General features: G+C 41.7%; 1 pseudogene; it reads right to left on the bottom strand.

The window, feature by feature from the left end:
- Window positions 1–7,481: 7,481 nt before the first annotated feature.
- Window positions 7,482–9,305, bottom strand: LOC116887711 (annotated as a pseudogene).
- Window positions 9,306–17,594: the final 8,289 nt, after the last annotated feature.

Genomic DNA, 17,594 nt, shown 5'->3' with positions numbered 1-17,594 from the left:
GCCATTGGGTAATTTTATACAAGGAGTAATATGAGAGACATTGTTAAAGTAAAATGTGTAATTACTAGAATAGGTATGTGAAAAATACCAGAGCATGTCTGTATAGAATTTAATGCTCTCAGAAACTTCCAACTGTGTCATTGTTCAGGTACCAGCTTATTAAACCAATATGCCTCCATTATGCCAAGCTATTAACCCTGGGGGCTAAGAGTGGGAAATAGTGTAGTGGTAAACAAGCCATAGAACCAACTTATTCTAACTACAGCATTGACTATTATCTAAGGAACAGTTCTACACTATTATCTGAGGAACAAATCTTTCATAAGGTCCAAATGATCACCATGTTGAATGGTTTTTCCTTTTGCACTTTGGCATGTGGACCAAAGAGCAGTGATATATGTATAATTTTCGCAAAAAAAAATGGTAATATAAACAGGATTATATTGATCAGAAGAGTCCAGAGAACAGATTGAAAGAGACCCACATGGTGAGTAGTTTAACACACTTGCCTTCTAATAGGAATACAAATGTTAGATGTCCTACGCTAACAGAAAGTGACTCAAACCCCAAGGAAAAATTAAAGTCAGCTCTTTTTTGAGATGGATGGATGAATCTGTTGCAGTCCCAACACAGAGTCATTAGCAATGGTAACCAGAGCTGGATAGACCTGTTTGTAGTGAGCCATATTGGATTTGGGCCTGGCTGCTTTGTAACTGTATGGCCACAGTTAAGAAGTCATGGGATTGTTGGACAGAGGCCTCTCCCATGTATTTACGGCACAGGAAGAGACCAAGTAGTAAACACCCGGTGTCTCCACTGCATGACCCCTGCTGAGCCCGGCTGTTGCTTGTGGAACTGACACATCTGGACCACACCTGGGTGGTGGTCAATTTACTTCTGCCTTTTGCTTCCTCAGCCTTTATCCTTGAGTTCTTGAGATTTAGGCTGGTCTTCTCGGATTTCTCCCTAATTAATTCAGGTCTCATAGTCGGTCTTTTGTCCCGAAGTCATGAGCCAGGTAGTCACGAGCCAGGGTTTCCCACTGTGCTTCCCAGATATTTTCTATCTGGAGAACTTGGGTATATAAGTGGTAAATAAAGCTACAGGAGATTCTTCCTCCTTTCTCTCTCTCTCTCTCTCTTCCTCTCTTCCTCTCCTGGCTTGACAAGATAACCTGTGTGTGTGTGTGTGTGTGTGTGTGTGTGTGTGTGTGTGTGTGTGTGTGTGTTTCTTTCATCCCGCATTTCTCTCGGTACCATGTCGGTGCTGGCGCCGACACCTGTTCAGAGACACCGTAGATGCTCAGGTCAGAACAGCTAGCATAGACAAAGACTTCCAGGTGACACAGGGCCGTGTGTGTTTTGTAGACCATCTTCTCCCTTGGTGCATTGTCTGTCCCTGGTGAACAGACTTGACTTCTGATGATATGGTTATCTTCTTCTTCCCTTCAGCTGGAGATGTGCTGTCTTTCTGGTGACTTCCACTGTCTCCTTGCCTTCTGCTGTTGTCCTTAATGGCCCAGGGCCAAGCAGCCGTAGAGGAATCCATAATGCCTCAGTGGACCTCTGTAATGATTGATACGTGTTCTTCCCAATTCCCCTCAGCCAGCTGAGCTTCCGAGACTCAAATGGTTTAAACCATACAGGCCTGTCTAAAGGCAGTGCAGAAAGTTCTGTGGAGAAATGTTCTTGAGCTCTTGAAGATATATCATCTTGAGGCAAATTTGTAAAATTAAAAGTAAATATGGAAAACGCAAGAATATACTTTGGTACGCCTCATTTTTAAATTTTTAAAAGTAATTGTTTTAATGTCCTATGTGCTTTTCCGTTTATGTGCTGACTTAAGGATTAGTAGAAATGCTTGTAATGTGATTAATATTTCATTCTTTACAAAATTAAAAAAAATTACCCTGCTGGAGAGATGGCTCAGAGGTTAAGAGCTGCTCTTCCAGAGGTCCTGAGTTCAAGTCCCAGCAGCCACATGGTGGCTCACAACCATGTGTAATAAGATCCAATGCCTTCTTCTGGTGCATCTGAGGACAGCTAGTGTACTCATATACATAAAGTAAATAAATCTTTTAAAATTATCATTTAAAACAGTACATAAGGGCTTATGAACTAACTGTAATAAATGAATCAAAGTGGCCAATTCTACTAGTTGGGCTGAGGAAAAGGAAGAACTAGTAGATTAATGGCTCTCTGGATCATGAAGCCCTCCCTATACCATTAGACGAGCCATTAATAAAATTAACATCTGCCTGTCCAATGAGAGATGGTTGAAAAATTTTGTGATCATAAATTCAGTTCATGTGAGAAAATCGCACAGTTTTCCAGCTGGACTGACTTTCTATCCTTCCATAGTAATCTGCAAATGAAACTTGAAAACCCATAGGATTCTGCAATTCTCTTAAAAATAATTAGTAGTTAGTGGTAAAATAATACAACAAAGATCAAACCCAGAGTAACTGTTGACATCAGGTCCTCTCCTGATTCACCAATTGAGCACTTGGTATCTTATGCCCTTATGGTGTAATAGGTCATCCCAAAGGTTTACCCTCTTGTGCTAGAATACTTGAAGGAGACAGTGTAGTGTGGAAAAGAAGTGAGTTTGTTAAAGGCAGTGGAGGATCCACAGGATACACAAATGCCTTTGGGCCTGGATTCAATCAGATGTAGCTCTTCCTTATGCAGCAGCGCCTAACCAAAGAACAGATCGAGTACCATCTGAAGCTGACACAATGTTACTGTCTGGGGATGGAAACCGTCTAATTCTGTGCGTTCACTTGCACTGCTTGTTTAATCTCCTACAGCCTCAGCAACAGACAGCTCGCTGCACCGACCTTTGGAGCAGCCTTTTTATCAGCAGTAGTCATAGCTGGCCCTGGTTTTCCTCCTCCGCAGGTTTTTCCTGTGTGATCTAGAGACAGAGGTGCCAGCAATTCAGCATCACTGTCATGTTTTAATCGGACTCGAGTACATTTTCATCTTCCTTTTACTTTTAAGGCATGGAAATTCAGTTGGGGGAGCACACTAAGCCTTTTTTTTTTCCCCTTCCTTTTCTCTCTTTCATTTCTCTCTTTTATTTCTGTCTCCGAGCTACTCGTGTCCCATCCTTTCCAACTTTCTGTTTACTAGACTCAAGGGCTTGCCTCTAAATGTTTATTTCCTTGTGACCTTCACGACCTGTCTACAACATTTCTCTTCTTCAAGTTAGGTCGGTTTCCATTCTTGGTGAATCTCTATCCTTTGTGTGCTAGTCTATATCTGCAGTCAGCAAGCCTCAGTCTTCTTTAATTATATCCATTTTTGGGCAAGGATGTGCAAAGTGGGGTTCCAAAGTTACCCGTTATGACTGGAAGACTCCGATTCTCGATTCGTCCACCAATAAACTGCCTGCCATCTGAATATACAAAACGGCAGAGTCACTTAAAATATTCACCTGCGGGTTTCTGCTTCGGCAACCAAGAAATAGGAGCTGGCTGTGGAGCCCATTCTGCCTGCCTCGCCAAGATGTGTCCAGCAGAATTTTTTTTTTAACGTGGCCAGATTGGCCAAAATTAAAACACTTTGCTGACACCTGTCTTTAAAGTTCGTAGGCTTCTGAAGCAGCTAATTTTGCTCTATGTGTAGGACTCCACATTTATACACAACTTTAGGAAGTCTCTAGCATTCTCTATCTCTCTCTGAGTCTTGATTAATCCTTGGCATTTTCTTCCTTGGCATTATCAAAATCCAATTGTTTTAATACTAATTCTTAGGTTTGTTCCCCTTGTACTTGTTCTTCACTAGCATCTCTGAGTCTCCCCCATGAGATCGACATAAGGCTCAAAGAAACGTTGTATACTTTTTATTTAACTAGAAACAGCATTTTCACAGGCCCGCTTTAAATTCTTATGCCTGCACGGGGAAAATCTCTTTATGGTCCTTAAGTATTTCCAAGTGACCCAAAATTGAGCAGGGATTTCTTTCCCCCTTTTATGTGCCTTTTAAATATTCTTTCAGATTTTATCCCAAACTTCTTTATCTAAAGTTCCTTCTTCTGGAAACCAGGGCTTATAATCACAAGCAACTTGCAAGCAATCTAGTGTGCCTTTGATACTTGTGTTTCTCCTTTCAAGCTTGACATCAGGCAGATCTTTCACTGGTTTCTGTGTCATCATGCTCACTCACCTCCGTCTGGGAGGGGCCCCACCCTCTTATCTTCTAGTCAACTTCAAGTCCCTGTTTGGGGACCAGTTGCTACTATTCAGTGGCATGAATCTGGGAGAGTGGAGACTAAACACGAGGCAGACTAAACTCTCATGCAATAACCTTCTTTATTCAGAGTTCTGAGCACTATGAAAGTCATACCGACAAAGTTCACTTGAGTTCAAGCTGTTTACAGCCACCATGGCAAGCTCACAGGAGTTTATGCTGCATGCAGTCTCAAGGAAATGTCATTCTGAACAATAATGGGTAATCTATAGCAAAACCCACTCTTCCTTATTACAGCTGGGAGGAGTACGGAAGCTCACTCCAAGAACAAGTCTATGTTATAGAGGAACAGGGGTCACAAGACTCTCGTCTTGTTTTCTTAGTTTTCTCACAAGTTCTCAGAAATCTCCTCACAGAGCTTCATTCATAGACCATGTTCTGATAACACACAATCAAGAAAAACACTTCATACCAGTTAAGGGAATGATCCATCAAGATGGCATTAACAGATTATTTAGTGAGTGATTTCAATACCACATTTCCCCCAATAGATGGAGGATTCCAATTTCTTTTTTTAAAAAGGCAGATAGATATCTAAGTTAAATGGTTTCATAGGTAGAATGCACTTTACAAACATCCACAGACACTCAGCTCAAACGTTGAGTATTATACAATTTTCTCTGTATCCCATGGAACTTTCTCAAAAATAGGTCATTTGTTAAAATACAATGTCTCAACAAGTAGAAGAAAATTGAAATAACTCCTTATATTTTATCCAATCACAATGGAACAAAGTTGGAAACCAGCAGCAAGAGAAGTTGACAGGATTTATACTCGCTCACCACTGTTAAGCAGACAGGACGTCGTACACTTGCTTGTGGCTGTTAGCACTACTAATAAATGTGTCATCGTCAACAAAGGTAAGAAGTGAAAAGAAAAGTCTTGGAGGTCAAATATATACTCAAACACAACATATCAAAACCAACAGGCTATAGCAGGTTTTGTAGATATAAGTGCTTACATTAAAAAGTCAGAGCAAAATTAACAAAATGAAAATGGAAAAAAAATAATCGATCAATGAAGCCAGTAGTTGGGTCTTTGAAAGGATAAACAAGATCAACAAACCTTAGGGAAACTCAGCAAAAGAAAGGAGAAAACCTACACGGATACAACTGGGGATGCAGAGGGAGACAGCACAGCGGAGACCGATGAGTGTCGGAAAATCATCAGGACATAACTTACACACTTACAGTCCTCTAAAAGAGAAAATCTAAAAGAAGCTGATGAAATTTTAGATGCATATGTCCTTTCAAAAGAAGGCAAAAATGAGATTTAAAAGTTTAAGCAAAGTGATAAAAATCGATAAAATTGAAGCATTACATTTTTTAAAATCCCCTAATTTAAACAGGCCAACTCCAGTCAGATTCAGTGTGAAATGCCATGAGATCTTTCAAACAGTAATAAGACTAATGCTCCTCAAATTGTTTCATAAAAACAGAGAAGGAAAAAATTCTACCAAGTTCTTTTTGAAATCAGTTTTACCCTGGTACCTAAACCAAATAACACACACACACACACACACACACACACACACACACACACACAGAGAGAGAGAGAGAGAGAGAGAGAGAGAGAGAGAGAGAGAGAGGCATGAATGCACATGGACACACATGCAAACAATTCTATAGGCCAAACTCTATGCTGAATATAAATGTAAAAATTCTCAATAAGATATTTGTAAACTAAATTCAAGAACAGTGAAAAAGATCATTCACTATTAAACTAGGTTCATTCTAGAAATGAGAAGATCATTTGATGTAGGGAGCCATATCGGATTTGGGCCTGGCCGCTTTGTGACTGTATGGCCACAGTTAAGATTACTGCCATAAAGTCTTGAGATTGTTGGACAAAAGCCTCTCCCATGAATTTACAGCACAGGAAGTAAATACCAAGTATCTCCTGAGTAAACACCCGGTGTCTCCACTGCATGACCCCTGCTGACCCCGGCTGATGCATGTGGAACCAACACACCTGGACCACACCTGGGCCACACCTGGGCAGTGGTCAATTCGCTCCTGCCTTTTGCTTTCTCAGCCTTTGTCCTTGAGATTTAGGCTGGTCTTCTCGGATTTCTCCCTAATTAATTCAGGTCTTAAGTTGGTCTTTTGTTACCAAAGTCACTAGCCAGGTAGTCACGAGCCAGGGTTTCCCACTGTGCTTCCCAGATATTTTCTACCTGGAGAACTTGGGTATATAAGTGGTGAATAAAGCTACAGGAGGCTCCTCCTCTCCTCCTCTCCTCCTCTCTCTCTTTCCTCTCTCTCTCTCTCCTCTCTCTCTCCTCTCTCTCTCCCCCCTCTCTCCTCTCTCTCTCTCTTCTCTCTTCCTCTCTCTTCCTTCCTCTCTCTCCTCTCCCCTCCCTCCTCTCTCCCTCCCTCTCCCTCTCCCTCCCTCCCTCCCTCCCCTCCCTCTCCCTCCTGGCTTGACACGATAACCTGTGTGTGTGTGTGTGTGTGTGTGTGTGTGTGTGTTTTTTAATCCCACAGGCTTTGCCCGATTCTCAGTACCGTGTCGGGTGCAGGCGCCCGACAATTTGACATAACCAAGTCAACTGATGTGGTGCGTTATATAAGTGGACTCAGGACAACACGTAACATCCCTTCACGTAAGCCATGAAGTTCCAGGTATGGTGGCACACACCTTTAACCCCAGCACTGAGGAGACAGAAGCAAGTAGGACTCTTGTGGCTGGGGATTTAGCTCAGTGGTAGAGCGCTTACCTAGGAAGCGAAAGGCCCTGGGTTCGGTCCCAACAACAAAAAAAAAAAAAAAAAAAAAAAAAAAAAAAAAAAAAAAAAGAAAAAAAAAAAGAAAAGAAAAGAAAAAAAAAATATTTAAAAAAGGGTTGGGAATTTAGCTCAGTGGTAGAGTGCTTGCCTAGCAAGCGCAAAGGCCCTGGGTTCGGTCCCCAGCTCAAAAAAAAAAAAAAAAAAAAAAAAAGAAAAGAAAAGAAAGAAAGGACTCTTGTGAGCTCAAGTCTCACCTGGTCTGCAAAGCAAATTCCAGATCCACTAGATACTGAGATGCTGTTTTAAAGGGGAGAAAACCCAAAATCTGTAAAGACCAGGAATATATCTCAACATAACAAAGATTTTTATAGAAAACCTATAGCCAACATTATTCTAGATGGGAAAGCCTTACGGCATTTCCATTAGAACCATGAACCAAACAAGGGTGTCCATGTTCTCCACTCTCATGCAATACAGTACTTAAAGTCTTAGCACTCAGTATTCCAGATACTATCTCTACTTATTCACTTAAACTCTAAAACATTTGTATAATAAAAATACTACTCTTGCCCCCAGACTGCCTTTCATAAAGAAGCATTTAAAAACCAGATACACATCACAAAAAACTCAAGAAAACATAAAATGCTTAAGGATCTTACTATATTAGACAATGCAACATTTATTTACACTGTGACTTATTCTAAAAGTGATTTGACGTTGAAGGCTTGAAATCTGTAACACATCAATCAAAGTGTAAGTATAAACTTAGAAGATGTCTCCAAGAGTGAACTACGGAAGATGAAGAATGCATGTGTTCTTGCAATTCAGTCAGCTTTGCTACACTGTGGACTTCGGCATCTGAAGGAGACCCAGCATCATGCAATAGACCACAAGGAGGAGGAGGAGGAGCGCTTACTTAGGAGCAGAGGGACCCCTGGGCCACGTTCCGTCTTCATTTTTTTGTTCTAGCACTAACACCTGTCCTTGGTATAGACCGGCAAACCTGGATGGTGCTGTCTGGCTTATTCAGTGGCTCAAATGTGTTACTCATATACTTGTTCCACAGTCTGGCCTCCTTTTCATCTGGAATATTGAAGATCTTTCTTATTTCCTTTTCAATTGTATCTATCGTGTCAGCTTTGCTAAATCTCCGAGTTACAACATTATTCATGTTCCCATTCTCGCAGAGCTTCAGTTCTGTGAGGTAGACTTCCTCTTTGCAGTGCTTTACAAACATGCCCTGTTCTACCACCTTTCTTGCTATTGGCTCTTGGCCTTCCATCAGCGTATACCAGCCCTCAGTCGGCAACAGTATGTAATCCAACTCGTCGACAAGGTGTTCCTTAAGTGACTGAGCATCGCCATCTTTGAGAAGTCCAGAGTTATCGATTGGTCCAGGATAGACATTTTGATCTCCCATCTGGTATTTGTCCCAACTGTCGAAGCCAACATATTTTTTCCATTGTTTGAACCACCGACTATCTACTAGATACCAGGTGTTCCCTTTCCGGAGCGAGGTTTTGAGCAGCGTCGCGATGTCCGAACGCTGGGTGTCCAGGTCCGCCGCTCCGCCTTCCGCCATCTTCTTCCACTAGCGGTAGCGGAGGCGGCAGCGACCGCCTGACTCAGACTTCTTGAGCAGGTCTTCCCACCTAATTATCCCAAATGAGAAGACCTCTCACCGACATGTGTGGAAGTTAAGCCCATCTAAATCATCCCTCTCAAGTGTGCCAGGAGGCTTGTCTCCTAGGGGATTCCAAACCCCGTCAGACTGACAGTCAACACCGATGTCACAACCTTCCTATGTACAAATAGCAAACATGCTGTAAAAGAAACCATGGAACAATCCCATTCCCAACTGCAACAATGACAACAACCTATCTGGAGAGAGAGAATATCTTACGTCTGTATGGATGTGGCACCTGTCAATAATACATCTGATGGCCTGCGGCTAATAGAAGGTGGGGTATCTGGGAGGCAGAAGGAATTCTGGGATAGAGCCAGGTGGGAGGTCGCCAGGAAGTGTGAGGAGATGGACACATGGCACCTGAGCACAGGTAATTAGCCACGTGGCGGAACGTAGGTTAGAATAATTGGGTTATTTAATTATGATCTGCCAGGATAGAACTTAGCTATATGGCCAAGGTATTTGTAAATATATTTTGAATCTGAGTCTTATTTCTGGGAACATGAGACTGGGAGGTAGAACCTGACGTAACCTCTACACACGTCACACAAAGAAACAAAATCTTGGACTATTCTTAGTCAAGAACTGAAAGACCTATACTTCAAAATTTTCAAAATGCTAAAGAACGTAACTGAAGAAAGCACTAGAAGATTGGAGTGGAAGAATTAATATTGTAAAAATGACATTACTCCCCAAAGCAATCTATACAAAACCCTATGAAAATTCCAACGGCATTCTTCACAGAAATAGAAAAAAAAAACCTTAAAATTCATATAGAATCATAAAATACCATGGATATTCAAAGCAATCTTGAGCGAGGAGAATAATTCTGGAATGTCACCATACTGGATCTCAAACTCTATAAACCTTAAACTCTGAAGCTGCCAGAGGAAAGAATCAGGGAAACATTTTAACAGACAAGTTGAAGGAGGGCTTTCTGAGTAGAACTGTATAACTGACAAAGGAAAACTCATGAAATCAAAGAGCCTCTGCGTAGGGAAGAAAACCAAGTAAAGACACAGCCCACAGAGTGGAGGAAACATTTTCTACTGAGAGGGGATTAACACCTAAAGTATATAAAGAACTCAGAAAACTAAACAATAATAAACCAAACAACCCAACTGACAGGTAGATGGACTAATGAAATAGAAAGTTCTCAAACAATGAATCAGAAACAGCCAATACACACACGAAAATACCGTCAACCCCACTAGCAACCAGAGAAATATAAACAGCAGACATTAGTAAAATCAGACCAAATGCTGGCAAGGATGTGGACAAAAGGGAAATCATAGATGATGATAGGGGGAATATAAACTAGTGTAGGCACTGTGGAAGTCAGCATGGAGGATCCTCAAAGGCTACAATCAGATCTATCCTATGAACCAGCTATACCACTCCTTTGTTTACTCAAAGGACTTCAGACCAACATATCACAGAGACAATTGCATATCAATGTTTGCTGAAGGGTACTGTTGTAAAAATATAAAAAAATAAAAGAAAGTATGGCTGTCTTTTACCGGCTCTAGGTCCAGCACGGCAGTGCCCCAAGATAACTGCTGGATATCTTAATTCTCAGTCAGCAAAGCCTCTCACCAGCTTTGCTGCATCACATATCACAGTGCCAAAGGCCTCTCTCTGAGCCTGGCAGCAATCTCTCTACCTGTCTAGTTCCCAAGGCAGGTTTCCATGCCAGAAACACACATCCCAACTCTGTGATAGCCCAGACCAGCCGCCCCACACTCCATTACACTTAAATCTACACGTGAAAGAACACACAACACATTCACTTTGACCCAATTGATAAGATATAATTGCCCACCTGAACATACAAAGCCCAATACACACCCATCCCTTAAAAACATTTGTAACAACCTGTGAAGGTACAGCATGGAATCTTAACGTCACCCACCATATTCTCCTGCCACGGCTTCTCTCCCTGTCCCTCCTGTCTCTTCTTCCTTTCTGTTTCAGTCTCCTCCTCTTCCTTCAAACTTCTCTCCTGCCCATCCTTCCCTCTCCTCCAATGACAGGCCTCCTTCTATCTTGTACCTGCCCCTCACCTGTATTTTACAAATTCAAGGGGGAGAAGGTTCTGGTCAAGTCACCTGAGTCCTGAGTAGTGACTAGGCAGCTGTCCTTGGGACAGCAGAATTCGCATTGAAATACAGATAACTCCAGGGCAAACCACAACATTTCCTCCTTTTTGTCCAGTTAAAAGACCTTTTCACTTATATATAAATTGAGTATAATTATTACCATTCTACAATTTATAAAACATACGATACACTCAATACCCAGTCCGTCAATTTTGTCCATTACCTAAAGCACCTTGTCACCTATCCTGAAACACTATAATTCTATACCTGATTTATATCCTGGTTTGAGATCGTACACTATCTGAAAAACCACCCTTTTGAATTTATTATCCATCTCAATGCTAAACAGCTTGGGTTGTCTATAAGACGACCAATCTTCAGCTACATCAGAAATCTTTGAATGACCAAATATCTATACACATAGGAAGTCTAACACAGCTTTTAGAACTGAGAGGTTGTAGAGACAAATCTCCACTAGCACAGTCCTCTGTTAGCAACGTGTGAGCACAAGTCTTCAAGCCTTCCGGCCCAAAATCAACTGACAGACTCCTGAAATGCAGATTTTTGAAGGGCTGATCACCCTGTCTTGACAGAGCTTATCAGTCAACTATTCTGCATAATCTGTCCTTTTCTGGACAGTATTAGTCTGCAGATGAAACAGGCAGTTTTGTCCAGTGGCTGCCTAGCCACAAAGTATTGCCTCACCCAGAGGTAGAAATGTTCAAATTCTTCATTAACTCTGCCAAAGGGGAACTGTTAGGAGCAGATATGTCTCAACAAAAGATAAATAACTTTAAATCTCAAATTTTGTGGATTTCTGACGTTTTTGAAAACCATCTATCTATCTATATAAGACAATCTGGACTGTTGTCTTTATATCTTAATATTATCTTGAAAGTACTCTCACAAAGTCAGAGCAATATGTTTGCTATTTGGCCCTTAACTCACATGTGTAATCAACTCAGAAGTTTGTAATGACATCAATAGAAGGACTGGCTCTAAACCTTGTACTTTTAAACTTTTTTGACAAATAAATTCTATACCAAAGCAAAGATATGATTTTAGCTTAGTTACCAAATGAGATTATGACTGTACAACTCAATCTAGCTAATTCCTCCCTGTTAAATTACAACCATTTTAAAATTCCTCATAAAAACAACTTTAGAATAACCACTTTCAGCCCCCCCAAAAGTGCAGGGAATTGGGGCAACGACTCCTCCATAACTTCTTCAAGCTGTACATGGGCATTGAGATATCCTAAGGGGTAGGAAGAATGAAGCAAATGCTGTAGCCGATGTGTCCTGACTGGACCCAGCTGAAAGTCCTTGAGACCAGGAATCCAAGTAGGCACACTCTGTAAAATACAACTCTCAAGATAAAAGTTTAGAATTGAGATTATCTTTGTGTTTGATTCTCCTGAATCAATTTTTTCAGGCAGTCTACCTCTATCAAATCTGATCAGTATGACTCTGTGAGGTTTCCAGAGTCTAATCACACTTTTTAAAAACACAAAGACAAAATCTTTCTCCCAAAATACTGTGTTCCTTAGTCTGTAACCAGAAAAGCTTGTATCTTGCACTCTCTCCCAGAGTATAATATAACCATAAAACTCAAAGTCACATCCATTATGAAGATTAAACAATTTTAAAAGGGAAATAAGCTAAACAATGAGCCTGATAGGCTTTTGTACTCTGTGATATTAGGAAATTAACCCAAAATTCCCATGGAGCCCATGTTAAGAGAATCCGAGCTTCCTATTGTGGTAACTATCAAAAATAACCACAAAACCTTGCTAGCCGGCATCAACGAGCCATATGACCTTTAGTGGGGTAATTCATAAAACAAACCAAATACCTTCTATCAATTCCAATATCAATAAGCAACATATCAAACCAGGACTTTAGCCCAAAATATACCTATCTGTTAAGCTTTCCACCTGGGGCCACAGATTTTTCTTTAACCTTAATAACTTGTAAATATCACAATACTCTACTTGGAGTCAGTGATTAATTTTTCCCTATCTAAATTCCGAACCATGGATGAAAATCCCCACATGATTCGGGTAATCTCTGTATTCTCCTTAAAACAAACTTAAACACCTTCTATCAATTCTAAAACCAATGAGCAACTTAAAACTCAAGACTTTAGCCCGAAATATATCCATCTGTTAAGCTCTCTACCCAGAGCCACAGATTTTTTTTTTTGTTTTGTTTTGTTTTGTTTTCCTTTTCTTTTTTTTCGGAGCTGGGGACCGAACCCAGGGCCTTGCGTTTGCTAGGCAAGCGCTCTACCACTGAGCTAAATCCCCAACCCACAGATTTTTATTTAACCTTAAAACTTCTATAATATATGTCTGCATTCACTGTGCCTGGTGTTACATACAGAAAGGGTGGTTTTTCAGATAGTGTACGATCTCAAACCAGGATATAAATCAGGTATAGAATTATAGTCTTTCAGGATAGGTGGCAAGGTGCTTTAGGTATTGGACGGACTGGGTATTGAGTGTATCATATGTTTTATAAATTGTAGAATGGTAGTAATTATACTCAATTTATATATAAGTGAAAAGGCCTTTTAACTGGACAAAAAGGGGGAAATGTTGTGGTTTGCCCTGGAGTTATCTGTATTTTGATGCGAATTCTGCTGCCCCGAGGACAGCTGCCTAGTCACGTACTCAGGACTCAGGTGACTTGACCAGAACCTTCTCCCCCTTGAATTTGTAAAATACAGGTGAGGGGCAGGTACAAGATAGAAGGAGGCCTGTCATTGGAGGAGAAGGAAGGATGGGCGGGAGAGAAGTTTGAAGGAAGAGGAGGAGACTGAAACAGAAAGGAGGAAGAGACAGGAGGGACAGGGAGAGAGGCCTTGGCAGGACAATATGGCGGGTGACGTTAAGATTCCATGCTGTACCTCTACAGGTTGTTACGTATGTTTTTAAGGGATGGATGTGTATTGGGCTTTGTCTGTTTAGGTGGGCAATTATATCTTATCAATTGGGTCAAAGGTTATTGTGTTGTGTGTTCTTTCCTGTGTAGATTTAAGTGTAATGGAGTGTGGGGCGGCTGGTCTGGGCTACCATGGAGTTGGGATGTGTGTTTCTGGCATGGAAACCTGCCTTGGGAACTAGATGGGTAGAGAGATGGCTGCCAGGCTCAGAGAGAGGCCTTTGGCAGTGTGATATAGGATGGAGCAGAGTAGGTAAGAGGCTTTGCTGACTGAGAATTAAGATATCTAGCAGATATCTTGGGGCACCGCGGTGCCAGACATAAACTGGGATAAAAGACAACCTTACTTTTTTATTTTTTATATTTTACAATAACAAAATGGAACAAAAGAAGGGAGGGATTTGGGGGGGAGGAGAATAAACCCAACATACAAAACATATTTGGATGAAACTCTCCACGTGTGACATAGTTCCATTTATAATGAATATAAGCAATGAAAATTTATGAAACAAATAAACAGTAATAACAACAGAAAAGGGACTTTGAATTTATACACAAAGAACTCAACAACTCTCTGCTAGGGCTGAGTACAGTGAGAAATCGCCATGTGAAGATGCTGTAATGAACTGCATTCTCAGTAAGGCCTTCCTTTGCTGGAATATTATTTTCTTCAGGGTATAGCTTTTTCTTATTAATCTGACAGCCTTCAGATTTCCAGCAGTGAGTCTAGTGGCCCACCCAAGTGAAATGTGGTCAAAGGAAAGATAGACAAGAAAGGCTCACAAGAGGATTGAATTGGCTATTTAAATGGAGACAGAGTCTTCAAGGGAAACAGTGGAGATAGAACTGGGAGAAAAGAAGCCAAAAAACAATTGTGAGCATGTAGAGAGACCCTAAGGATTTGAGAAATTAACATAGTGCAAATAGTTTGGTCTTGGAAGAGAGATATAATTTTTACTGGCATCAACCTGAGAGAATCTAGACTCATCGGAGAGAATGATTTCTGGGCATGCCTGTTGGGGAATTATCTTGGAAGACCCATCCACTGTGGGTAGAACCATTCTCTGAGCTGTATTTTAAAAGGAGAAAATAAACTAAAGACCAGCTTGAATTGTCCCTCTCAGTTTGCCAAATACAGGTGCAACATGACCAACTGCTTCAAGCTCCTGCTTCCTTGACTCCCCTGTCATGCTGCACTTGAATGTGAGCTAAAACATACCTTTTCTCCTTTACTTTGCTTTAGTCAGTATTTTATAATAGCCATAGACAAAGAAATGAAGACAAGAGGAGTGTAGTTCACTGGACTGAATAAATGGGAATAAACCTAGGACTTGGGTCTGCTGCCATACAGGGCAGTTAGCACAGGGATGCGTTTAGAAAGACGACTCCTGTGAGCACCAGAGAGGAAGGATCAGAGTGGGAATCCTGAAATAGAAAAAGCCAAGTGAAGACTAGACTAATGCTGTGAAGACAGGTCCCAAAGACTTTCGTGATGCCTGCTTTGTGATATAGAATCTCGATCCTGAAGTTATCTTGCTAGATATCTAGAGTGTCTGAATGTCTGAACAAAGCCATCCCTGCAAAGGTACAAGATGAGGAAAGGTGTCTGCTTTGGCCTTGGTTTAGGGGAAGGGTTTTTTAAAAAAAAATAATAGGTTTATTGAGTCTTTGAGAATTTAAAATTCATATGCAATGTATTTTAATCACACACCTCCACTTCTCCCCCTAACTCCTCCTAGATGCTCTGTGTCCTTTTTAAAAAAGTAACCTACTGAATGCATTTCATGCTGCCCAGACATTTCAGTGTGGAGCCATCCGTGGGGTGTGGTTACTCAACCGGGAATGTACGTGTTACCACAGTGCGTAGACAGCCATTTATTGTGAGTAAGCTTCAAAAATGTCTGAAACTCCTTTTGCTCTATCATATTTTCTCCCCTTGGTGGTGTCCTACTTTTCCAAGCAGTCTGGAGCTAAGTTTGTGTTGCTTAAACGTTTGGAATGTTTGTTTAAAATACCCGTGAAAGATCATAATCGCTCTCTAGGAAGGAGGAGACAGTGCTGCACTCCTGTCCGACAATCTCAAACTCATAGAAGACTAGACTGTTAAAGTGCCAACCCCGAATCAAGGCTATGAGTTTTTATTATGGCCTGGGTCTGCTTTGCCTCTGTGAGAGCGTTTTGATTATGCAGACGTATTATTTCTCAACATTTTATGTTCTTTCTCTTGCAATTGTTGAAATGCTGACCAGACATAAAACACTGTCCAGAAGATCTTTGCGCTCTGTGCGAAGCCTGGCTTATTTCTGCAGTTTATGGGCCCCTGACTTGGAATTACTTTGTTTAAAAGATGCAAGGCTGGAAAGAGCCCCAGTGTAGCTGACCAAACCCCAGAGTCCTTTGAAACACCGTCCATGGAGAGTGGCCTTCTCTGCCTTCTGCTCAAAGATCTGCAGCTTGATTTGTAAGTTAGAAAGGTGTAAGAGGAGATACAGTCGTGAGCCACTGGGTGGGTGGTAGGAACTGAATCCAGGTCCTCTGCAAGCACAGGTGCTCCTAACCACTGAACCATCTCTCCAGCCCTGCTTCTTTGTGTGTGTGTGTGTGTGTTAGTTTTCGGTCTTAATTAATTCCTTTTGAGACAGAATCTCTCTACATAAACCTTGACTTCCTAGAACTCACTCTGTAAACCAGGCTGGCCTTGAACTCTGAGATACGCCTGTTGCTGCCTTCCAAGTGCTAGGCCTCTGTGCCACTGTCGAGCTGGATTTTTTTTATTGTGTTATTAAGAAGAAAATATAGATACTGCCAGACTTGAAGAAAGGTGTAAGAAATGACATTTAAGGTTAGGGGGGATTCAGTAAGAGTAGCTCCACTTACAGTAAGGTGGCTGGGACCTTCTGCTCTACCCATGCAGAAATAGTGAGTAGGCCAAAATAGGAAGGAAGGAGAGGAAGGAAGGAAGGAAGGAAGGAAGAAAGAAAGAAAGGAAGAAAGAAAGAAGGAAGGAAGGAAGGAAGGAAGGAAGGAGGAAAAGAAGGCTCTTAAAGTGCTGGGTTTGGCCTCTGTCAGGTCCTGTCTTAGGGTTTCTATCGATGTGAAGAGAGACCATATCCACAGGAACTTCTTTTTCAAAACAAAACAAAACTTTTTATTGATTCTTCATGAATTTCACATGATGCACCCCAATCCCACTCATCTCTCTGCCCTTGTAACTTCCCTCCCCAAAGAACATAAAAATAAAGAGAAATAAAACAACAAAATCTCACAGTGGAAGCTGAGGTGTGTCACAGTATGTCACACACTATACTCTTTCGCCCAAACAGATTTACTTGCAAATGTTCATTGCAATGAATCACTCACTGGTCTGCTTTGAGGCCTCTAGTTTCTGCTACATTATCAATACTGGACCGTCATCAAGACTCCTCTTGGCTATCCAGTATCATGACAATACTGCAGCTTTGGTTCTGTAGGACTGGTACCTTCATGCACTCTAGAGGTTCACAGGTGGAGTAGGTGTTGGGATGGGCCAGCTCAAAGCCCTGGATATGGCTCTACACTGTAGCTAAGTAGGTCAGCCTACCTGCTTTCCTGAGCCTGCAACTGTGCTGCCAGGGCCAGCTCTCCCATGCTCACACCTCCAGAGCCAGGTCTCCAGCACTTCCTCAGCGAGGGACAGATCCAGCTCACCCAAGTGCTGAAGCCACAACAAGGGGCAGGGCCATCCCCACCCCCCTGTTCTCATGCCCTGAGGTTGGCTGTCCCATGCCCAATTGCACACCCACATCACTGGGGGAGGAGGGCCAGCCCTCCCACAGCCATGTTAACAGGGTCAGTTCTCCCGTGCTGCTCAGGCAGGAGGCAGGGCCAGCTCTCCCTTGCTCA

This window comes from Rattus rattus, chromosome 1 (assembly GCF_011064425.1).
Source record: "Rattus rattus isolate New Zealand chromosome 1, Rrattus_CSIRO_v1, whole genome shotgun sequence".
NCBI lineage: Eukaryota > Metazoa > Chordata > Mammalia > Rodentia > Muridae > Rattus > Rattus rattus.
Note: the sequence above shows the minus strand (reverse complement) of the source record. Positions and strands in the feature narration are given on the sequence as shown.